This window comes from Physeter macrocephalus, chromosome 17 (genome assembly GCF_002837175.3).
Source record: "Physeter macrocephalus isolate SW-GA chromosome 17, ASM283717v5, whole genome shotgun sequence".
Classification (NCBI taxonomy): Eukaryota; Metazoa; Chordata; class Mammalia; order Artiodactyla; family Physeteridae; genus Physeter; species Physeter macrocephalus.
In genome coordinates, this window is record NC_041230.1 from 48,479,549 (window position 1) to 48,504,568 (window position 25,020).

Consider the following 25,020-nt stretch of genomic DNA (forward strand, 5'->3'; position numbering starts at 1 on the left):
TACACTCCCAGATTTCAAGATTTATAATAAAGCCGCAGTGATAAATGTACAGGCAACTGATTTTCTACATGGTACAAAGGCAATTCAGTAGATGAAGGGTACTCTTTACAACAAATGGTGCTGGAACCATTGAATATCCATGCAAAAATGAATAACTTTGATCCCTACCTTGAGCAATACATAATATTAATTCAAAATGGATCACAGACCTAAAAATAAAACCTAAAGCTATGAAACTTCAAGAAGAAAACACAGGAGAAAGCCTTTCTGACATTGGATTAGGCAATGATTTCTCAGATGTGACATCAAAAGCACAATCCATAAAAGAACAAATTGATAAATTGGACTTCGTAAAAATTTAAAACGTCTACTCTTCAAAAGACACTGTTAAGAGAGTGAAAGGACAAGCCACAAACCGACAGGAAACTATTTGGAAGTCATATACTTGGTAAAGAATTTGTCTTCAAAATATAGAAAGACCTCTTGAAAGTCACTAACAGAAAACAAACAACCAAACAAATAAAAAGATTACATGGGTAGCAAGTAAGCACATGAAAAGTTGTCCAATATCATTAGTCCTTAGGGAAATGAAAATTAAAACTACAGCAAGGGGCTTCCCTGGTGGCTCAGTGGTTGAGAGTCTGCCTGCTGATGCAGGGGACACAGGTTCGTGCCCCGGTCCGGCAAGATCCCACATGCCGCAGAGCGGCTACGCCCGTGAGCCATGGCCGCTGAGCCTGTGCGTCTGGAGCCTGTGCTCCGCAACGGGAGAGGCCACGACAGTGAGAGGCCCGCGTACCGCAAAAGCAACAACAACAACAAAAAACTACAGCAAGATACCACTACATACATATTAGAATGACTAAGACTAAAATGACCCATCATACCAAGTCTTGGAAAGGATATGAAAGAACCAGAACTCTCATACACTGCTGGTGGCAATGCAAAATGGTACAACTACTTTGGAAAATGATTTGGCAATTTCTTAAAAAGTTAAACATCCACCTATCACATGATCCAACCATTCCATCCCTAGGTATTTGCCTAAGAGAAATGAAAATATTTGTGCATACAAAGACTTTTACACGAATGTTCATAGAAGCCTCAATTGTAATAGCCCAAAACTGGAAACTCCCCAAATATCCCATGACAGCTGAATGGTTAAACAGAGGTATAGTCATACAATGGGATATTTCTCAGCAAAAGAAGAATGAACTCTTGTTACACACTGCAACCTGGATTAGCCTCAGAATAACTGTGGTGCGTGAAGGAAGCCAAACAAAAAATGAGAACATACTGTATAATTCCATTTATATAAAATTCTAGAAAATACACACTTATGTATAGTGACAGAAAGCAGATCCATGGTTACCTAGTGAATGGGAAGGAGTGATTACAAAGCGACACAAGGAAACTTTTAGGGGTAAATGGATATATCTGTTATCTTGTGTAATGTTTTCCCTAGTGCCTACATATAACAAAACTTATCAAATTATACATTTTTTAAATGTGCACTTTATTGTATGTCAATTATATCTCAATAGACCTTTTTCTTTTTTTAAAGTATAGATACTGGAATGGTTTTAGTGCCAGAATTCTTAAAATATGCATACCAAGTAGATTAATGATTCGGAATAAAGAAGTAGATGGACTAATTTAACAACCATTTTTAGCACAATTTATTTGTTCTGGGCAGTAGATTTTCAGTGCTAAGTTATTAGGTAACCAGTCTGATCACCTTCTTCACTTTAAAGTTGTTGTTTTTTGTTTTTTTTTTTTGGTTAATCTGTTTTCATTCGCTCACTCATTCAGTAAATAATTATTAAGTACTGACTAGCAGACAGCACTCTTCTAATACAGCATTTTTTAAAAAATGAAGTCTCCATTTCAAGGAACTTGCAATCGAGTGAAGCAGACAGGCAACTGAAATGCAACACTAACAGATCTCTACCCTTCACTGGAAATTATTTTATGTACCTACTGCGTGCCAGACAATGTACAGTAGAAGTGAGCAAGCAACTAGGTTTCTATGCCCTGGGAATGTGAAGCCCAAGCTAAGAGATGAACATCAAAGGAAAGACTATAATAAACTGTGTGCCGGGTGGCTGCACACTGGGGAAGCAACGTACAGAGAGGTCATCCCAGACTCCCAGAGAAAAAGATGCTGAAACTGTGGTTCTCTAGTCATTCGACGCCATCGCAAGTAGCTGATTTATACCTTTATTCCCTAATGTTGTGTTCTAGGATGGGAATCTGGACGGTCCTATGTGATCAACACCACAGTCAGTCCTCCCTGAAGCAACCAAAGAGAAAATATGGATAATACAGAAAACATCAGGCCCAGGTCCCAACAATATTGGAGATACCCCATTGTGGCCAAGAGATACTTCAACTGCGATTGGGGCATATTCAAGTCATTCCTAAGTAGATGAGATATCTATTCCCCAAAACTTTCCATTATCATATCTTTGGAACAGTTCCCCATGTGGCGATTTTTAGCAACATCACTATAGTAAAGTCCAATCAGCTGAGTCATTAAATACTGAGTAATGCCACTGTCTCCCTAATAAGAAAGAATAAATTTTTTAAAATATGGCTAGGAAAGAACGCATATACGTCAAAGGTGCTGTAGAGAGGGGGTAATTCCCAGAGGTGTTTAAATTCCAAATCAAATCACCTTTCAGAAGCCAGCAAGAACATTTATTCACTATCAGATTTTCTGTGCTCAGAACCGCCTCTCCTTGAGGCTTTCCTAGAGAAGAAACATGAAGGTTTTTTTTTTTTTTTTTGCATGAACACTGCATCAACAGTGTTCCATGAGATAACATAAAAGGATAAAGCAGCTTTTTTCTACAGTGCAAAGTGGTCTTACAGGAAATTTGCTATCAGTTACATCCTCTGAGACCAAGTGTTCACTAGAGAAGTCAAGTAAAGTCAGTGACAGCAGCAAATAAGCATTCTTCTCGTCACCTGGCTTTTGAGAGGAGAGCAGTTTTAGTCGGGCCAGAGTAATCACTAGGGTTTCTTCTCTCAGAAATCTTTTATTCCTTGTCCTTTGGCTTTATCAGATACCAAACCAAGTTTTCCTATATTTAGCACATTGGTCAGTACAAGCCTCCAAAGTAGGCAAGTGTCAAGGAATTATAGATTATTTGAGCTAGAAAGAGTTCAAAAGCATCTAACCCAACCTTCTCATTTTACAGACAAGGAGACTACAGCCTGGAGAGCTCGGGGCTTCTCCAGTACTATCTCATTTCCATTCATCCAATACATATCTACAATATGGTATGCATCTGTCAGCAAGTTTCCCCAACATGCTGGGGTGTAAGAGTTACACTAATTTTTTAGATGGAAAAAAAATGGGACTACTAAGACTTAAAAGTCATCTGAGCTATTAAGTGACATAACTGAACTTCAACGTGGATCTTAAGACTCCAAGGCCAGTGTTCTCTCCAGCATATGCTGATTTGCAGCTCATAAGCCAGGATTTTAACACTTTCTACCAGTGAAGAAGAAGGACCTGACAATACAGCCATTTAAATAACTTTGCCATGGCAAACCCTAACACTTCCTCTGCTTACCAGGGGCCTCTGGCTAGGGTCTTGGGCTGTGGGTGTTAACGTTCTTGTTATGCCTTCAACTCTTGGCTGTGAACCTATTTAGATGGGTTCTTACTGAAACTCTATTCCATTACACACAGAAATGAAATAAATGGAGCACAGAGGACGTTCTTGGGGGAAAAGATCAAAGAGTTCAGCTGGTTAGAGGTTGTATCTGGGGAAAAGGATATATTGTGTATGAGGTCTCATCGGGTTTGCAAATCCATCAGATCCCCGTTGAACCAGTCATCTACTGTGCGTACAAGGTCCACAGTGATGTTTCCACAACACATGTCTATTCACATCTCTCCTCTCTTCTCCTTTGCCCTAACAACAAAGCACATGCTCGTGAACAGGCTTACGAAACTCCTTGTGACACGAGCCCTGTCTTTCTCCATCTGCATCCTTCCTTAACAACCTGACCCGCTGTTCTGCCTGCTTCGTACATGCACACCTGCTTTCCATTCTTACCCTCTGTGAACTTCTCTCTCCTGTATAGATCCTGGCACGACCTGTTCCTTTAGCCAGTGAAACTCTTTTCAACCTTCACAACCCAGCTCAGATGGAAATCTCTCTGAGTAGCCTTGCCTGTGCCCTCAACCCTGTAATAAATGCACCTAGGTTGGGCCTCCTATTCTCTCCATCTCACAGCCCTTATCACACTGTAATGCAAGAGCCTGTTTAATTGTGTCCATTTACCACTATGCTGTAAGCTCCCAACTCACCAGCGTACCCAATACCAGGCTGAATGTCTTACACACAACAGATGCAGAGTGATTATATCAAACAAATGAATGAATGAATGAGTATAGGAATGGATGAATAATCCTCTGACTTGGTCAATAAGCAGTTATACTAAAGCTGCTTCAATGGAAGGTAACCAAGAATGACTAGAGGTTTAGACTTGTCTTTCCAAGTGATGTTTTTTTGGAGAGTTCATGGGGTCAGCCCAAGGCAGCAATCTCTGTCAAAAAGACCACCCGGATGACACAGAGAATGCATGTTTGCCACATATACATGACAGGCTCCAGGAGAATCCAGCTTGCTGTAAAGAACCATCAGCCAACAAAGGAGGTGACTCTAAAAGCAAACATATAACGTCCTCTGTGCTACAGAATTTATTCCTCGTTGATACCTAAATGGAACCTGAGATAGACAGAGGCTTAATGAACAAAGACTCTAAAAGAGGCAGCCTGTCCATGGGTAAAATGAAATCACTCCTGAGTTTCTCCAATGGACAGCAGTTATGAGCTCCTGTACACAATTTAAAGGTAATCTTGTAATTTAAAAAGGAAAAAAAAAATGCCAATCGAACCTAATGGCAAGTGACATTTTGGCTCAGCTGCGATTAGAATCAAGCAACTTTCTTCTGGTGCTTTAGCGGCAGTGGCTTCTCTGGGTTCACAGAGGGTTAATTCTGTGATCCTTGGGGATGTCTTAATGGCCCTTGTTATCCAAACCTTGATTCAGAGCAGAGGCTGCAGATTATGTTTTCTCTGCACACCCACAGACGTATTAGGACCTGAAGTGGAAATGACAGGAGGAGAATATCTCCTTTCTCTTCGGAAATGCCCCAGGAGAGTTTCCCACCACGACCTCCTCAGACCCTGGCTTTACATTAGAGTTATTGTCCTGAGAGGAGATTCAGTTAGAGCCTCCGATTCATTTCTTATAGTGCTCTCTTGTTTATTCTTGGCGGCAACTAACTTGTAAAATTTTATTATGATTTTTTTTCTTGGTTTGTGTCATGGAGGGGATAAAAAAAGCAATGATTCTATCATCAGTCCTAAATGCAGTTGGATAAATACACACCAAGGCTGTATGTCTGCAGGGGAAACAGGGTAACAGGTTGTTCTGTTCCCACTGGTCATTCTCTGGGTTTAGAGCTGTGTTTCTAACAGCCCAGAAGACTGAAGGAGAGAGGAAAGCGTAGGCTTGCGGGTACCACTGGGATGGTGCTCCAGCTAATGTGGATTTCCGATTTCATCCTCTCACCAGACTGGTAATTAGGGTGATCCTTATCAAGCACCATGTGATCAGACCACCCCCACCACCAGTTGGTGATTTACCAAAATTACCACGGCTCACCATGATTGCCACATTGAACACTTCCCAGATTCTACTGCCACTAGCTTCAAGCTATACTCCAGTGACACTAAAATGTACACGTACCCATTGTTGGTCCACTGTTTCACGACTGTTAATGCTTGCTTATGCTGTTCTCTCTCTTAGAACATCCTGTATTTTCTCCCTCCATGCTTTTTCCCCTAACTGCTGCTACTCACCAGTCCAGAATCAACAACTCAGACATCATCTCCACCAAGCTGGCCCCAAACACCCTATTGAACTTTCATCAACCTATTGAAATAGTCCATTTGATTTTCTTTACCCCTTGTCAGACTACACTCTACCTCACTATGCAGACCAGGCTCTACCCACCTTTATATTTCCAGAGCCTAGCACAGCAGTTGATACATGGGGGTATCCAGTACAGCTTCAATGGACTCTTCATGTTTTAGACTGGAAGTCATTACCAGAATGAGAAGTGATCTCATTTTGCAAGTCTTGGTAGCCATTTCTCCTAATTGCCTGCATAGCACATTATTGAACTCCACTCACAGTATTCCTTGGTATTTCTTTAAAATTTCTCACTTACTTGTCTCTTCTCTTTCTGGATCACAAACTTCTCAAGGGCAGAAAGTACATCTTCTTCGCTGATGGGCCACGCATAGCACCTAAAACAAAATAGGTGCAGAATAAATAAATGAATGAACAAAGTACGCAGAGAAAGAGTGCCACTGATTAAGCATTTAACACATCTTAAGGGTGGCCTCTGGCGACTCCCACCAGAGGGAGTTTTCTTTGGAAGCCATGATCCCACAAGCATTTCTTCCAAAACGGAAACAGATGGGAGAGAAGCCCTTCCCAGTAGGAGTATTATACCCCTGCCCTGCACCTTCTGTAAAGCCCAGAACAACATACTGCCATAACATGATGACAGATGAAAACTGTAAAATTAAATTCAAGCTCATCTTGCAATTTTGTGTTTAGCCTTCTGTTACCAACCTAGGAGATGCTTATAAAACAGCTTGAGGATTTGCCACTAATACCTTCCTGAAGACAGCATTGTCTTTTGGCAGTCAGGGCTCCACCAAATTGTTGTTTGGGTGTTGGGTGTGTTCAGGGGATAAGGAAGGGGCAGAGAAAAACAATGGGATCACTCTTTCAGCTGTGAGTTCATTTTAGCTGGGTACAATGGTTTTTGAGTTTTTATAATGGCCCAAATAAAATGGATGGGAACATCCGCAGCCCCAATCTACATGACTGTATTTTCTTGGTCTGGGGTTTGTTGTAATACACATTTCATTCTCTCCTCTACACTGGACCATGTCCATCCCTCTAGCCTGAGGAGCAAGCAGATTCCATTGCCTTTCCCTCCGGCCTCTGGAGATCCCAGGCTTACATTTGATTTCAAGGAAGAAAACCAGATTACCAAAGTCAGTATTAGAGTGAATTGTAGTTGACTTGGACAATTCTCTCAAATTTGCTGAAAGTTTCTAGCTAAACTACGATTCTAAGGAACCATCTTAATGGATGGGCTGTGTGACTCAGGTAGGTATCAAATTGGACTCTTTCAGGGCGGGGATGAGCTTCGCTTTACTGTGGTTAGGGAAGAAATGGAGGCAACATGATCAGAGACAGGACTCTGGAATCAGTTTGATTTGAACCTATAATTTATACTTTTGCAAGTTGTTTTTTTCGAGTAGACTTTTTATTAAAGTTTAACATATAGAGAGCAATATGCAAAATTATAACTACACAGAGAGATGAATTCACACAAACTGAACACCCCCCACATAACCAGCATCCAGATAAATGAACATTACAAGAAAAACAGAAGCTCTGTCCTTGTTACCCTCTTCATCACTACCAAACTCCAAGGTAATAATTATCCTGACTTCTATTAATTTTGCTTGCTTTCGAATAATACAGTATGGAATCACACAGTATGATCTCTTTTGTACCTGACTTTTTTTACTCAAGGTAATATTTGTGAGATATTTCCATGTTTGTATGTAGCTACCATTCATTCTCAGTACTATATATTATCCCATTGTGTTAATATACCACAATCAATTTGTCTATTCCATTGCTGGTGGATGTTGGGCTGCTTCCAGTTTGGGGCTATTACGAAGCGTGCCTCTATGAACATGTCTTTTGGTGAACATAGGTGTGCATTTCCGGAAAAGTACGTGGGAGTTGACCTGCTGGGTCACAGAGTATCTCATATTCTGCTTCAGATTGATCTAAACTTAAATTCACTTTTCCAATTTCTGGTTGAGGGACCTCCAGCAAGCCATTTAAGATTTCTGAGCCTGCTTCTCTGGCAGTGAATGGGGAATTTTTATGTTGCAAAGTTGTTTTAACAATAAGATCAAGCAGTATAAAGTATCTGGCATAGTTCTGACATTGAAGTGATATTCTTCCCAAAGATATTTAGCATTCAATAACTATTTTATGTGCTCCTCTATCTTTTCAGCCTTTGCTGCAGGTTGGTTGGAATCCCATGATTTTAGCGCTGGCCAGTGGGTATGAGAGGAAATGGGGTGTGCTTCTCACAGGCCCTCAAGCCACCTTCCAGCTCTCTCTCCTGCTGCAGCAGGAAGTGTCTGAGTGGTGGCATCACATGAGGAGAGAGTTCCCTAGGGTCCCTGAGTGACAGCATGGAGCAGAAAGTCCACCGACCAGCACTGGACATGTAGCACGAGCATGAAACTTTTGCAGTGTTAAGTCACTGCCTCTTCTACGGTGCACTTACTGTCGCATGCCGTGGACAGACAAATCCAGTACTCAACTGATGGGACGTGGCTTCACCCCAATGAAACCATGAGAATTTCCCATTGAAGAGTTAGTTACGTGACTCAGACTCAGCACAGACAGTACATATGACTTCATTTTTGAGTGGCAAGGAAATCTTTTCTTGCTGGGACTAAAGACAAAACACTGAAAGTGATCTTTTGCTGGAATATGTTAATTGAAGATTCTCTCTTCTCTGTTAAGAAACCAGATTGTAATTCCAAAACTGTGTCTGATGTACCCCAAACATGGCATCGCCTTCACAAAGAGAAGGCCCTTGGTGATTATTAGCTTAAAAAAATAAAATCCTCTCCCACCAGGTTCAAAGCCAGCCTCATTCTTTTGTTCCTATAAAGACTTTCTTTCTTCGTGTTCCCTGGTGTCTACATGGCCTATGAGCTTTCTCCTAATGATTAAACTCTTAAAAATACTACAAAGAATGCTTAATAAGGCTTTTGTGTTTTCCTGGTTGCTATAGAGACTGTTTAGTGTAGGACTTTAAGTACGTGTAAATATGTATTTTGCACAGTGTTTAAAAACACGTATAATTTACCCAGCCATAACAGCTACTTCAGAGTGTTGCAGTTCAGGGCGATAAGGCATATGTAAAGCATTTTACAGTGTGTTATTTATAGTTATTTACTTAATAGCCTACAACAGTTTCTTCCATTCTGCAAAGGAAATAGGCATTTACCCTATTTTAACAATGAATATCATTTACTCCATTGTAGCAATTGATAGTTTTGAGTCACAGGCAGGCTAGCGAATATGCAATTGGTAAATAATGTTGATGCAGGAACGGAAACCATGTTGACACAGAGTTACTAGGAAAACAAAGAGTCTCCCTGAAGGAGTCTTGAGCTCATTAGGGAAGTTGTTGACTGAGCTACTCTGGCAAGATCGGAGCCCCCTGTAAAGAGGCCACTCTCTGCTTTGAAGTTACCCCCAGGGATGCACCCAAGGGTGAAATAACACCAATAATAACAGCAGCAACAATTAACAGTTACTGAGCAAACTTGACTTGGCCACAGGCACGGTGCTGTTTTGCATTCATGATCTCATTTAATCTTCACAACATGGTGACTCCACGAGATGGGTACTGTTATTACCTTTGTTTGTCAGATAGGGAAACTGAGGCTGGAATGTTACACAATTTGACCAGAATTAGCACAAAACCGGTAGGTGGTGGAGCCAGGGGTGGAATCCAGGTGTGTCTCACTCCAAAGCTTGTTCTCTTAAGTGTTGTTCTGTGCCGCTCATTTTCTGCCAGGGAGTTCATGAGCCACAGAGGGGTTAGTTCTTTCTCAGCAATATAGCCCTGACCTGTAGCTCATGTGTGTGTGCATACACACATACACACACACACACACACACACACACACACACACTTTCCAAGCACATAGAGTTTTGGCAATGGTCAACTCTATTAGCCAAAAAATAAGATGTGACACAGCCATTGAGCTACACTGTCCAGGTCCTTTACACATGTCAGCTTTTAAACCTCACCACAATGTCAGGTGAGGGACTAATTACCCCTTTGTTCAGATGCGGAAGCTGACTCTCAGGTCAGGCCTGTCCAACATCAAATAGCTTGTTTGCAGCAGCTTGTTTGCAGCATCATGCAGCTTGTTTTTAAGTTACTCGATACCAGACCAGGCATCACTCAAAACACCGTGTCGTTATGTGAAAGCACAGATACGTGTAATGTAGTGTTTCTCAACAATGGGACCATTTGTCTCCTAGCGGACATTTGGTAATTCCTGGAGACATTTTTGGTTGTCACAGTTGGGGGGAATGCTTTTGGCATCTAGTAGGTAGAAGCCAGGGATGGTGCTAGACATCCTACAATGTACACGACAGCCTCTCAAAACAAAGAATCATCTGGCCCCAAATGTCAATGGTGCCAAGGCTGAGAAACCCTGATTGAATGTAAATAAATATAGTCTGAGATGGACTGGGTGATATTATGTCGGTTAAAGTTAAATTGATTAATGAAGTACTACTGGTTGCTCATTTATTAGCTTAGTTGAAAAATGAATTTTAAGATTCAGGATTTTAGAACTCTGAATAGTCGACTTGTCATTCTAAAACAACAACAATGTTGTTTTAGAGAGGTACCTAAAATGTTCTTATACACCAAAATATGTTCAATAAAACCTGTGATCAGGACGGACCTTCCAGCATCTGAGATGATAGATATATAAGGTAAGAGGCTCTGATCTCATCAAGACACAGGGAGAACCAAGAAAGAATGTTTAGCTGCACAGTGTGATGAAAGAGGAATTATCTGTCTCATTTACTGCAATATTCGTCTTTCTAATTAAAATAGCTAGCACATGAGCAAAGCTCAGTCTCATTCTTTTGTTGACTATGGAATACATATTCCTGGTCTTTCCATAACTGAGTGAGTGACTGGCTCCCAGGAAGAACTGGAAATGGCTCCTGGTGAAACCCCCCACCCCATCTCTCTTCTCTCCCATCTTCTCTTTTTATCCCTAACAATTATATGTTCCTAGATTCAGTCACTCAGCAAACAAGTATCTACTGTGTGCACCCTCTTACCGGGACCTCTACTGAATCTCTGCTGGGCTGGCACCCATTCTAGTCACCAGCTTGATTCCTGACTCAGAGAAAAATGTACATCACTTTTGCAAAATACCTTTAAGCTTCATAAGGACAGGACTTTTCTCTGCCTCATTCAGCTCAGGGTCCTTGGAGGTGTCCGGTCCTAGGATAGTGGCTGGTATATAGGAAATGTTCACTAAATATTTGTTGACTAGCTGAAAACATTCTATGATACTTAATAGAATATTCATCTTCTATGATGATGAAAAAAACCTAGGAAACAGGAATAAAATTCAAGGTGAGCCAGACTGCTTAGAAAATGTAAACATTAGGATGAAACCAAGTCTGGACAAGTGTTGGGTGGTATGCACAGGTATGAGCCATACCCACAGCAAGGAGGCTGGAAAGGCATCAGAGAAGTGGGAAGAGTCTAGGGGAGTCCTTGGAGTAGAGACACCCAAGGGCTACTGTGTTGGCTAAATGCCTGGTCCACTTACTGGCATCACAGGGGCTCTTTTGGGATCCCAACCTTGAGTGCTTTCACTATTTAGCTACTTAAACTTTGTCCCCTACTAGACCCAACCTTCTGTCTTCCATAATGAGCTGTTAGAGATATGAGCCTAGATTCCCTAGAGTCCCTCCCTTAGGGGATCCTGGACTTTAGGATTCACCCTTGAGATGTAAAGGTAAAAAGAACTCTCCTTTACGGAGCCCTGTGCATGTGTCAGATCTTGAGCTAAGTAGTTTATATCTATTTTATCACAACCTTTATCTTAATTAAAATCTCACAAGGAGGGTGCAGCTATTCCCATTTTTTAGTTGAGGAAACTGAGAAGTAGATAGTTCACATACTGGCTAATTGCTTTCGACTTAAAAAAAAATGCAGTCTAAAGAAGGTGCCGGGGCTTCCCTGGTGGCGCAGTGGTTGAGAGTCCGCCTGCCGATGCAGGGGACATGGGTTCGAGCCGTGGTCTGGGAGGATCCCACATGCCGCGGAGCAACTAGACCCGTGAGCCACAAGTACTGAGCCTGCGCGTCTGGAGCCTGTGCTCCGCAACGAGAGAGGCCGCGATAGTGAGAGGCCCGCGCACCGCGATGAGGAGCGGCCCCCGCTTGCCACAATCAGAGAAAGCCCTCGCACAGAAACGAAGACCCGACACAGCACAAATAAATAAATTAATTAATAAACTCCTACCCCCAACATCTTCTTTAAAAAAAAAAAAAGAAGGTGCCAAGTTTCTGGGTGGGACCTCAAAATAAGAGACTGGTGATGATCTTAAATATCAATGCTAGTCCTTCATGTCATCACTGGCCTGGCTCCAGCTCCAACCATGCAGCTCTGCTGGGACTTTCAAGTACGGAAGCAGGAAGGTGCTAAAGGATTTGGGGAAAATTAACCAAGCCAGAAGAGCTGTAATAGGAAGAAGTTAACAGTGTCAATCATTGAGTCCAAGAGGATTTAAGGAATTCTAGTGTAACATTCAGCTAGAATTAAGATCGAGCCAGTCTGGTCCATGGGCGCAGTATGGGGCCCAGTAGAGTCATCAGTGGAAGTAATGCCTCAAATCAGACAGGTGTTCAAGCATCAGGATTACATTTATCCAAATCTAGGAGAGAGCTGCAGGCCACATGGTCCACCCTGGACATTCAGGCTGTCTTGAATTAGATGAGAGGTCAAGACAGCAGCCCATGGGACGGGTGCAGGTCCAGGCTCCATTCACAGCATCAAACTAGAAAAATACCAGGTAAATCTCTATATACATGCATCTATGGAAAACGGAGGAACAGGAGGCATTTATCTGACAAATATTCATTGAGATTTTTCTACGTTCCTGGCACTGGAGATGGAGTTGCGGGCAAGAAAGAGGCACTACCTTCACCGGGTTTACAGTCCAGCAAGAGAGACAAGATACAGGTCAGCCTCTGTTCAGCCCCGCTGCAATATTCACCAGGGCAGAAAGCGCTGCTGGCCTTCTACAGGCTTCTTACTCAAAATGCGGCCCACAGACAGCAGCAGCAGCATCACCTGGGAGCTTATTAGGAAAACAGACTCTCAAGCCTCACCCTAGACCTCCTCCTGAATCAGAATCTGCATTTTGGTAAGATCCCAGGGGACCCATGTGGTCATTAAAGTTTGAGAAGCGGTGGTCTACAAGCCCTCCTTCCAGAGTGAGGTCTTTGGTGACTCCTCCGGGCACGCAGGGTGTGTCACTTCCTGCCACGACGTCCTCAGAGATATGAAGGTTACACCAGAATCAGCAGAGATGAGGCAAAGGGGAAGCAAAGTGTATTCTCAAGAGCTCCTGGAAATAATTACCGTTCTCTTAATAATAAATGAATAGGCTGCGGTCCCAGAACACACTGAGAACAAAGCAAAACATGTCAATATAAAATCCAGCAAATAAAACAATCAATTTAAAATAGATTTCTCTAAATGGTTGCCTGCTTGGGCTAAGTGCCCTGACTCTGGACTCCCATAGCGTCCTGGGCTTATTTCTCCCTCAGTCCTTATTTTTGATCTTGAAACTCTCTGTTTCTGTGTCTGTCTCCCATTCCGGACTGTAAGTTCTTTGAGGGCCCTCTTTCCTGAAAAGATTTTTTAAAAGGGTCCTGGCATTTAAAAAAAAGTATTAGAGGCAGTGGTAAAAGACTGACAAAACAGTTTTCTATGTGAAATACTTTCAACAGAAGAGTAACTCATACAGTTCTAAATTCCTTCCCAAGTACGAGCTGAAAGGTCCACCCCCCGCCCCCACGCTTTCACTGCCCATCCACCCCCATGTAAAGTTCTAGATTCTCAGGGCCTCATGTCAGCAATTAGCATCTGCCAGCCCAGTGGCTGGAGTCTGTTCTCTTCTAAGACTTTCTGAAGTTCACTAAAGACAACAGATGATACTCAGGTATCTCTGCCTTTCCATACTGACTCTGGGCTTACTTCAGCAGATAGGACAGAAGCAGAAACTTCTCAATATAAACTCAATATAAGCAGAAACTTACAGGGCCATTTCCATTTACTCTCTCTCATTGCTGTGTCTTTGGCTTGAGATCAGGCCTGGACTTCCCTGCTGGAAGATGCAGAGTCCAGAACATGGAGAACCCAGTCAAGATCAGCAAAGCTGTCTAACCAACCTACACCCAACCTCAGAGAAATAGCTAAGCTCTACCAAGCCCAGCTCAATCCACTAGAACCACCTAACCATCTGCACATTCAGAGCTAAGTAGATGTGCATCACCTTCAGTCGCTGAGTTTCCCCTCGTTTCTTACACAGCAAGAACTAATTGCTGTAAGACATCAAGTAGAAGCAGCTTCCATTCAGAGAGCATTTAATTCCTTTCACACATAAATACTCTTTGCATTTGAAATCCTTGCTCATGCTGAGTGGCCTTTAGGTACGGTTCAGGAAAAAAACAAAACAACAACAGCAACAAAAAAAAGCTATGGAAGCAGAGCCTACCTTCAAGCATAATCACATTTTGGTGACACCTGGAAAGTCATTTAGAAGCTACATTGAGTCGAGGAATGACCCCCAGAGGCTACTAATAGCAGGAACATTTTTAGAGTCAGTCTTGTTTCTTACTGTCCACGGAGGATAACTGTGTAGATGAACGCTTGTGTGGGTATGAGGAGTAGAAAAACAACCATTTAAATAATTAAACAATTAAAAGGGGGAGCTAATTAAAGATGTATTTATCAGGACTCTTCTAGTTGTAAAGGATGGAAGCCAAACTCAAAACAAGCCAGAAATAAGGCCCACATTGGCCCACCTGACTCAGAAGTCATTCTCAGAAGGCTGCTGAGATACATCGATCCCAGGGCCCCAGTGTTGTCTGTGCCCATTTCTGCCATCAGCACACACCTCCTTCAAGCATCTGGGGGAGACACTATAAGCAGCAGGGCCTCACCTCATCCTTATAACTTGGAGGCCCTGAGAAAGAGTAGTTTTTCCTAACAGGTCTGGCTCACCATGCCAAAGGAGGCCTCTGACTGGCCTGACTTGGCCCAACCATGGCTGAACCAATCATGATGGGCAGAGAGGTGGTGTGCTCTGATGGGCCAGGCCTGGGCATCGGGCCAGTCCGCAAGGTCAGCCCTTCCTGAGCAACATGTACTGGGAGAGGACTGGTTTCCCAAATAGCAGTTCTGGGTGAATTATACGGCTCTGTTCCTGACCAGCTGGGTGACTTTCTAAAAGTGATATGACTTCTCAGAGCATCCGTTTTCTCAGCTATTCAATTCTCGGCAGAGGTTATAGAGTCTACCTCGGATAGCTGTGGAAGGAATCTGTAAAGCTCTATATGGAAGCAAGTTCTAATTCTACCTCGACTGCTACTACCATCACCACTGTTGCTGCTACTAGAGTTATTACAATTAATAATAACACACCATGTGGGGCTCACTTTGGTCAATAATCCAAGGAACCGTGAAAGCCGTGTCTCTTTCAAGGCCTCTGAACCCAGCTGAGTGGCCTTAAGTCGGAGAAGCTGGCTGTACCCTCCCAAATTCACTTCGAGTCTCTCTTCGTGTGCATGTGTGTAGGTCTGATTTCTGACTTCCTTTATTTCTGCCCCTTTCTCTCCGTCTCTTTGTCCCTAACTGCCTCTCCCCAGCCCCTCTGTTGTCTGTCTTTTATCTATCGCCTCTTGGTTTCCCATGCTGCCCCATTTTCCCAGGTCCCCTGCCTAGCTCCCCCTCCCCTCCCTCTCTCACCCACACTCCCTAGTGGCCTTGACACTCTCATCACGGACCGCCCCCCTTGCTTCTACCACGCCAGCAGGACTGTCCTGTGCTTCCCTTTCCCTGTCACCAACAGCTGCGTCCTGTCTTGACAGCTTAAACAAACATATTTCAAAAGGCAGCTCCTGCCAACCTCCGGATGCTCGAGCCAGCACTGCCGGCTGATCCCCTGCAAGAGTGAGGGTTCACCCAGCTTGCCAAACCTGAGGCCTCCATGTGGGCACAAAGGCCCCGAAGGGCTCCCCTGGCTGCTGTCATCCAGCCAAAGGTCCCCTCCACCACCCAGACACCTGAGAAGCAGCAATGCTAAGGTGGGCACCCTGCTACGTGTTAGCAGTGGGCCATCAGGGAGTTTCCAAGCTTGGCTTTGATGAAACTGAAAAGGTTGAATCATTAAATGTTCGGAGAATGTGAAGCTGGCACCCGGCCCTGTGTTTTCTGTAACGTCCTTTATTCCCGGAGAACGCTACTGCTTGCTGGGCTGGGAGGTACTCAGAAAAAGGGAAGGATCACCTGCTCACCTCTCAGCTGCAGGGTGAGGGACCACGTGGGTGGTCTGGAGAAAGGCGGCAGGGGCAGGGCCGCCCAGCCTGGAGGGGGTGCAGCGGGAAGAACAGAAATGAAGAGGCGGCAGGTAACCTGCTAAATGCCGTTGGCTGCTCCCCCGTAACTGATCAGACAGACATCAAGAAGCACCTGGTGTATGGATGCCGCTTATAAATGACCGGCCCCTGCTCACATCTCTGGGAAGAAGGCCTAAATACTAGTTCTGTCCCAGAAAATCGCGTCCCTGTGCACACCCTCAGTTTCTGTGTACACGCCTCCCGACTGTGGTCAGACTTCTCTGAATTCCAGAATTCTACCTCCGACCACGTTTTTGCCATCTCCTCTGTGATGGCTCAAAGGGGCTTGGACTACTCAACATGCCTAAGATTACACTCAAGTTCCCCCTACCCTGCCACGTACCTCGTTCTGCCCTCTCTCAGGAAATGGTCCCACCCATGTGGTGCACCAACGAGTCCCTGGACAGAATCCTTACCAGCTCTGTTTCCCTTGCCTCTGCATCTAATCCCTCCCAGGGTCCATCAGTTCACCTCCCAACCAAATCTCCAGCACATCCTGTCACTTCTTTGTAGTGGCCACCCCCCTACTCTGATGCCACAGCCTCTTGGCTGGGCGCTCTCACCCAGACAAAGGCAACAGCTCCTCAGTGACGTCTCCACGAAGTCAGAACGATCCTTCCGAGACGCAAATCTGATCAAGGCACCCACTGCCTGCTCAGAATCCTTCAATTACTCTGAGGACAAGGACTCAGAAAATTTCCCAAAGTCCTAGTAGGCGTTCTCTGGCCTCCCCTCTCCCCTCTGCTCTGGACACTGACTCTCCCTCAGTTCCCCAAAAATACCAGGCTCCTGTTTGCCCGTGTTAGCCCTGCCATCTAGAACTTTCCTCCACGCTCTCTGCCATTCCATCCTCCAGCTGCAATTTTTGTCATAGAGGTAATTGCATAGTTTTGATTCATCAGTCAAAATTCTAAAACTGTATACAGAAGAAATTCTCCACCCCACTCTGTCCTCCGTTCACCCAGTTCCCTCCTCATACTCAATTCCCAGCTCCAGATACTTTAAGGGATTTTTTTTAAGCATATTTGAGCACATCCACACATATATCTTCTTCTTCCAGGTTTTACACAAAGGGTAGCACAATATATACACAGATCTGTGCCTTGTTTCCTCTTTTCACGAAACAATATAACTTAAAGATCATTCCATTTTGGGCCACAGACTGATGCCTCCTTTTTTATAGCTGCATAGTATTCCATGCTAGAGTTGTTCCATAATTTATGTAAATCATTCCCCATTCACAAAGCCATATGCTTCTTTTCTTTTTCTTTCTTTCTTTCTTTTTCTTTCTTTCTTTCTTTTCCTTCCTTCCTTATTTCGTTTTTTCTTCCTTTCCTTCCTTCCTTCCTTCTTTCATTTTTTACTATTTTGAACAATATTGTAGCAAGCGATAATGTACATATAGCTTCAGGAGCAAGTTTAGCTAAAGGATATAACCCTAGTAAAGGAATAGCTGGGTCTAAATGATTGCATACTTGCAATTTGGATAAATGTTGCTAAATTGCCTTCCATGGGGGTTTTAAATGATACTCACAACAGCCTGTTCTCCACAAGCTAAAACACTGCTTTTTTTTTGTTACTCTGGGAGGTGAAATATGGATTCTACTAGATATTTTTAAATGAAAGACTTAATAATTACCCAGTGTGATGCTTTCACTAATGATATCTAAGCAGCATACTGGGGACATAAGTGAAGTTGTTCGTGTCCAGAGACAACTGGACCCAGGTCACCCAGACCCAGATATCTGGTGGCCTTGGGCATCAGTATCTCAGCAACCTGGACATGGTACTAGTTAGGAAACTATGATTTCAAGGAGAAAAGAATGTTACTGGTCCACTTTTATCGTTTAAAAATGGGTCATACATCGGGTGCATATGAATTAGCTGGAGTAACAAGGGAACATTGGAGAAAAAAAAAAAAGAGGAGACTGGAAAGGACACTTAGGTCTGGATTATAAAGAAAAATGCCTTCCCCAAACTGTGTGTGTGCAACCTCACACTCAGCTGCTTATCAGACTGGGTAGCTGATGAGATGGGCTCAGAGGGTCGGAGTGAATAAGACCACGGACTTGGCATTCAACAGTCCTGGCGCAAACCCCACCTCTAGCACTAGACGTGGAGCCTCCCAGAAGTTACTTGACCTCTCTCCGTGACTCAGTTTCTTCATTTGTCGTATAGGGGATAATAATTTCATTGGGTCGTTAGGAGGATTAACTTAGATAAGCTATGCAGATTGCAGAGCATTGTGCCTGGCACCCTAAATGGTATTTATTATTCCCTAATAATGATGGTCATCATTATTTTATGCCATTAGTGTGTGAGCTACAACTCACTCAACAGTGTCAGGTACATGGGCCATGGGTCAGGCAGAACTGGGTGTCTTCCTGGGGTCTGGCTTCACTAGCTGCCTATCATGGGTAATCGTCTCAGTTTCCTCACCTGTCGACTGGGGAAAACACGAAACTCAGACGACCTTTATAAGGATGGGATCAGATCACGTAAATACTAGAGTGCTTAGCACATAAGAAACTCCTCGGGCTTCCCTGGTGGCGCAGTGGCTGAGAGTCCGCCTGCCGATGCAGGGGACGCGGGTTCGTGCCCCGGTCCGGGAAGATCCCACATGCCGCGGAGCGGCTGGGCCCGTGAGCCATGGCCGCTGAGCCTGCGAAACAACTCCTCAATAAGTAGTAGCATCGTTTCCAATCTCAGCATCCAGCAGAGAGAAAGGCCTAAGGGAAATGCTTGCTGGGTTTTGTCTGGTAGATTTTTTTTGCTGTGAGAAGTTGAGCAGGTTTCTCCTGAAGCTTGGACACAGATGCACCCCACCCCACCCCCACAAGAAGATCTGCAGCTTCTTCCTTTCCGGCAGGTTGATGCTGTGGGCCAAATGGAATCCGCAGCTGTGGGCCCCAAGCCCTTCCCATCCAGCTCCAGAAGTCAAAGCTCTAATTCACTGTGAAAGGGCTTCAGCACCACCCCGTGAGGTCCTTAAATGTTTTATGAGCTCCCTGAAATGCTCAGATAATTAAAAACACTTTCTTAATTTAATAGCTTGGCTTAATGAAACCAGGACTTTATGTTTTATTTGGAAAGGGGTGCACGTCCCAGTCACACTTATTAATATTTTTAAGACTATGCCCGATTGTGTCCAGGGATGGAGGGAAATCATTGCTTCCAGGGGGGAAATGGGCTTTTCTGAGCCTGTGACAAGTCTTGGGCTTATTAGAGCTCATTACATCCAGGAAGCCTGAAAACCTAAATTAGCAATCATCGCATATGACGTGGCAGGCTATTATTAAGGAGGTCACTTATTATAGAAACATGGAATTCTCAATTATAAAATAGTCCACCCAGGCCCCAAAGGTCCGGTAAGATTACCTGTGCCATCCAGACAGTCATTTCAAAGGCTAAAGCAGAGAGAAGTCTCCTCTGAGAGCAACTTTTTCTGTCAAGTCAAATAAGCATGATCCTCTTAGGAGAAAAATGCCGTAATTCAGACAGGTTGAATGCAAACCCAAATGGTTTGGAGCGACAGGGGTTGGAGGTATCAGTAAGAGCCAAGAATGCCAAAGGGTAGTGGTCACTTGGTGTCCAGGAAGTGGGGATTCTTTAGAGGGCTCTGCTTGCTTCTTTCCAGGGTGGCCACACGGTACAATGGGATGAGCTTGGACTTCAAGGTCAGAAGCAGTGGTGCTCTGGAACTCGCACAGCTCAGGAAAGCACACTGTACACATCACTTCCCAACTCCACGGTCAATGGCATCATGTTGGTAGCGTGAAATCAGCTGTGGTGGGAGTATTTATACCATGGAGACAGGCGAACACTGCAAAGCGGTGCTTTAACTTTTCTTCAGAGAGCTGGTCGTTAAACATTAACCGGCACCACACAGCCGGCCCACTGTGATGATGATCATGGGAAATTTACTTAACTTTCCTGAGCCTTAGCTTCCCTATGACAAGTGGAGATGAAACAACGTTCCGTGCGTGTGACTTCACATTTCTTTTCTCTAAGGCACCCATCCTTACCTGACATTACAATAAATCTGTATCTGTTTATGTTGTCGTTATTGCACTATTGTTATTACGTCTTTCTCCATAAAGCTCCTTTGTTTATCCAAAAATGTTTATCAAGCACCTACTATGTCCCAGGCAGTGTGATGCAGCAGTGAACAAAACAGTCAGAAGTCTCTACCCTCGTGGAATATACAAAGCGTAAACAAATGTGCAAAGGGTGTGGACCCCAGAGGGTGTTAAGCACTAAAGGGAAAGATGAAGTAAGGTGGGGAAGAGGACGTGGTAAGATAAGAAGCAGGCGTTGAAGTTTTCACTAGGGTACCACGAGAGCATCACTGAGAAGGTGACATACGAGAAAAGAATTATAAGAGGCAAGAAGATGAGCCAGGCGGCCATGGGGAGAGGACCGTGCCAGGTGGAAGGAGGAAGGGGCAAACAGGTAGGACTGTGCCTGCAGTGTGTGAGAACCACATGGAGGCACTGTGCTTGGAGCGCAGCACTGAGGGCCAGGTCAGCAGAAGATGAGATGAGAAGGGCAACAGAGACCAGATGTCACAGGGCATCATACAACTGACAGGACTTTCTGCAAGGACGGAAATGGTCTATATCAACGTTGCCCATGATGGTAGCCGCTAGCCGCGCATGCCTATGGAGCATTTGAAGTGTGGCTGGTCCAACTAAGGGATCTGCACTTGCACTATCAATTTTTGATTTTATTTAATTGCAAATAATTTTCATTATAAAAGCCCACATGTGGCGAGTCGCTGGAATTTGGGACAGCTCAGTTACAGGCCACTGTCAGTGATTTTGGCTTTTGCTCTGCACGAGATGAAGAGCCATCACGGGAACTGAATGAAGCAGGGGTAAGATCTGCCTGAGCTTGCAGAGGCTCACTCTGGCCACTCTGCTCTGTAGGGAAGGCCAGGGAGGAAGCGACTGCAATCATCCGGCAGGACTGACACATGGCCCCAGGATGGAAGGGACTGTATTTTGCTCTCTCCTCTATTTCCAGCTCCTAGAACATTTACTAGAACATATTAGGTATTTAATAATTTTGAGGGGGGTTGAATTTTAAAAATAAGTTCATGACTGGCTTACTCAATGAAGTTATTTCTGCTTTGTCTCAATTTTACGGCTTAGCAATGACATGTGGTCCAGCTTCTCTGTGGGTTTACGTAGGTAAGAATTTTGCTGAGAATAAATATCATTCAATACAATCAATATATCTCAAAGCTTATCCCGCAGACCTGAGTTTCATGGAATGTTAATGAGTGCCAAATATTAAAAGATAGACAGATAAAAAGTGCTACGAAGAAAAAAATTGGGGAAATGCTGGTGGATGCAAAATAAAAATGCCTTTACTGCAGTATCAATGCCTTTAATGCACTAATATAAATTGTGTGGCTCCAACAGAGGATAAACACGTGGGATGTATTTTCCAACTGTTTTTGACAATAGAGCCCCTCGTCTTGCCTTAGTCGAGCATCTGGCTCAGTGGCTGTTCAACAGAGCACTCCTTAGGAGATACTGTGCTCGATTGCTGAGTAATGGAAAGACAAGGCTGAATGCAGGCTGCCACCCCCAGTCCTTCCCTAACACTTCACCCTGCTGTATTTTCTCTGTAGGATTTAACGCTGTCTCCAACTATTGCCTTCATTTACGTGCCGACTTGCTTACGTGACCATAACTTATGCTAGGATGAAACCCATGGGAGCTGAGGGGTCTGGCCTGTCCTGTTTCCAGATGGACTTCAGTGCCTAGCACAGTGGAAGGTGCCAATAAAGGGCATTCACTGAAAGACTGAGCTGGAATCTGTTGACTGAATCCCTAGGATTGTGTGGAACAACCCTTAACGAGGCTCTGAGAACACAGAGGAGAATCTGGCACAGCCCCTGCCTTCAAGTTTCTCACTATGAGTCCAAGATTAAATATACATGCTTGAGAAGCAAACTGGTGAGAAAGGATAGAATCTGACAATTAGTGAGCCCAGATAAATGCTATGGGAATTCAGTCCTTGGAATCACTGGGGCTGGGTGTGTCAGGGGAGTCTTTGGAAGACATGCAACTTGGGTCAGCCTTGGCAGTGAGGGTCAGAACGCCACAGAGAGGCTGGGGAAGGCATGCCAAGCACAACAAATGGTGTTTGCCCGGCACAGAGCGGGACATGCAAGTGGACAGAGGCCAGTCTCCTTGGGTGGTGAACTGCAAGCTCCAAGTCTCACCCACCTGTGCTCAGCTCTCTGCACAGAGTAGGTGGTCAAAAGGGGTGAGCAAAAGGCCAGCAGTACAAATAGCTAATGTTAGCTGAGGGCATGTGCTAAGCATTTTGCCAGAATCACCTATCTCATTTAACTTTCCCAGCAACCTAAGGGAGGGACGTTATGCCACTTCTACTGATGAGGAAGCTGAGGCTGGATTAGGAGTGAGAGAGTCTTAACCTCTATGCAGTACTGCCTCCTCAAATAACTAGACGCCCTGAGATCCATGGTGCAAGAAAGATTACAGTGCAGGACATAGGTGCTGAAACCATCCCAAAGTTGGGATCTCAGAGGTAGAAAGACCTATATTTGCTGGACAGGGGCATGGGAGGGCTCAGGGAACTTTTCACAAAGAAGGTAACATTTTAGCAACATTGTGAAGAAAGGGTGTCTCCACTCGGCAAAAAAAAGACGGAAGGGTGAGCTTCACAGGCAGGAGGCCCAGCACGGGTAAAGGCAGGGAAGCATGAGACAGCATATGTGTTCGGCATCACAGGCAAAGGCCAACCTCTCCCAATTCACGTTTGAGTGAGTGTTTGAATATTCAAATCAATGTGTAAGAAAAGCAATGACTGCCAGGCCTCGCAGGAGTCATAAAAAATTATTTCTTTAGAATGTTCTGGCAACAAAAAGCCAATTAAGGCCCCAGGAGTCGGTGACTGAGCATACAAAAATGAAATCCTTCTGAGGCCGTATCTCCTCTCCTCTGGTTCTTTCTCCTCATTGATCGCATTTAATTGGAAAAAGTGGCCATGGGTAAACCGACTGTGAGAGCATGGGTCTCACTTAAAATGGCCCCATAATAATTATTGACTGTACCTTCTATAATAAGCCATATAATTTATCGCTCCAGCTTCGCTTCCTGGGCCTCATATCAATACCACTCATGTGCAGTGGTAGTGGGGGAATAAGTGTCAAGCAGTGAGCAGAGACTTATTTCACACTTTATCCCTTAAATTCACTCTCTTTGTGGTATATTAGCCACAATCAGGGGCCCGTATAGCCCCTAGTCGGGAGAAAAATGGCATAGGACAGAGGAGGGAGGCAAAGCCTTGGTGGCAGGCTGACCTGTCTGTGATTACTGTTTTTGCCATGTACTAACAGTCTAGGACTCTGTTTTCCCACCCCGAAAATATGAGTACTATCTTTTAGTGTTGCTGAATAAATCAAAATCAATAGTTTAGGTAAAGAGTATGACTCAAGGCTTAGAATCGTGAGTGTCTGAGATACGCTTGTTTCCTAACTACATTTTCTGTCATTCACGGGACAGGATCACCATCGGTCCCTGTTGAGGGCTTACTCCATGTTCTGCTCTCAGTTGGGGATGGTGGAGGATACACAGGATGGAAAAGATGTGTCTGTGGCTATAGGGAGCTTGGGGTCTGGCTGACTGTACAAGTTTTACAGACTTGATAGAACTAGAGAGAGGACAGATGTCAATGAAATCTGGCTTCTGAGCGCTGAAGGAATTTAAAGGATGCATGATGGAAGCCTTGCGTAAGGAGGTGAGACTTACAGAATCACTAGGATTTAAGGTGGTGGACAGTCAGGGAAGGGGAACATGATGAGCGAAGATCCCAAGCTGAGATGGTCTTCAGACGATTAAGAAAACTTAACTATGAAACCTGTTAATATTCAAGCCTTAGCCCTCAACTTGGTAACAGAGTGGGCTCCAGAAAATTCTAGGAAGGCACAGGATTTGAAAACAGAAACTTATGATTCCTCAGATATCAAAGTGGGGTTTTGTTAGTGGTTGAAACTCTCCTGATTGTAGATCTATATGCGTGGCTCTCTAAGATGGTACAATTAACCTTTGCCTCTTCACATAAACATTAGTCATTTTAATGAAGCAAAACCTAAGGATGCTCCCTGTCACCATTTCAAAGTGATGCTCCAGCCCACACTGGGGAAAGGAAAGCTGCCCCCAGGCTACTAATCACTTCAATGTTTCTTAACGTCCCCAAAGACCAGTCTATATTTAGAAAAACTATGCCTGGGATTTCATGACAGAGTATACATGAAAACTGCTCAGATCAACAGTTTATCTTCTTTCCTGGCTTTGCATGACTTCAAGAAGAATGCATGTTGGGAGAGAGAAGCCATCAAGAGCTCCTGTGGTTTGGGTTTTGCTGAATGTGATGCTTAGTGAGAAACTGCTCTGGGAAGATGAGATAAAAAGACTAATATATATGGGACACAGGCAGTAAGATACCATTAAGTCACAATCCGTTTATGCAGAATGGCTGCCAAGTCCAAACAAGAACCATTACCTGTTGCTCTACCCTCTGGGGTCTTTGCATAGACCCATGCCAGCTACATCTAGGTCTACATTTTTTTTTTTTTTAATTGAGCAGCTGCTATATACAAGTC

The 25,020-nt window shown here is 44.1% G+C and overlaps 1 long non-coding RNA gene across 1 annotated transcript in view; it reads right to left on the reverse strand.

The window, feature by feature from the left end:
- Positions 1 to 6,270: 6,270 nt before the first annotated feature.
- The window catches only part of LOC129391453 (uncharacterized), a 271,417-nt gene continuing 252,667 nt past the window's right edge, over positions 6,271 to 25,020 (reverse strand). The window contains exon 4 of the long non-coding RNA XR_008615597.1: positions 6,271 to 6,334. This is a non-coding gene — a long non-coding RNA (uncharacterized lncRNA). The remainder of the gene's footprint in view (positions 6,335 to 25,020) is intronic.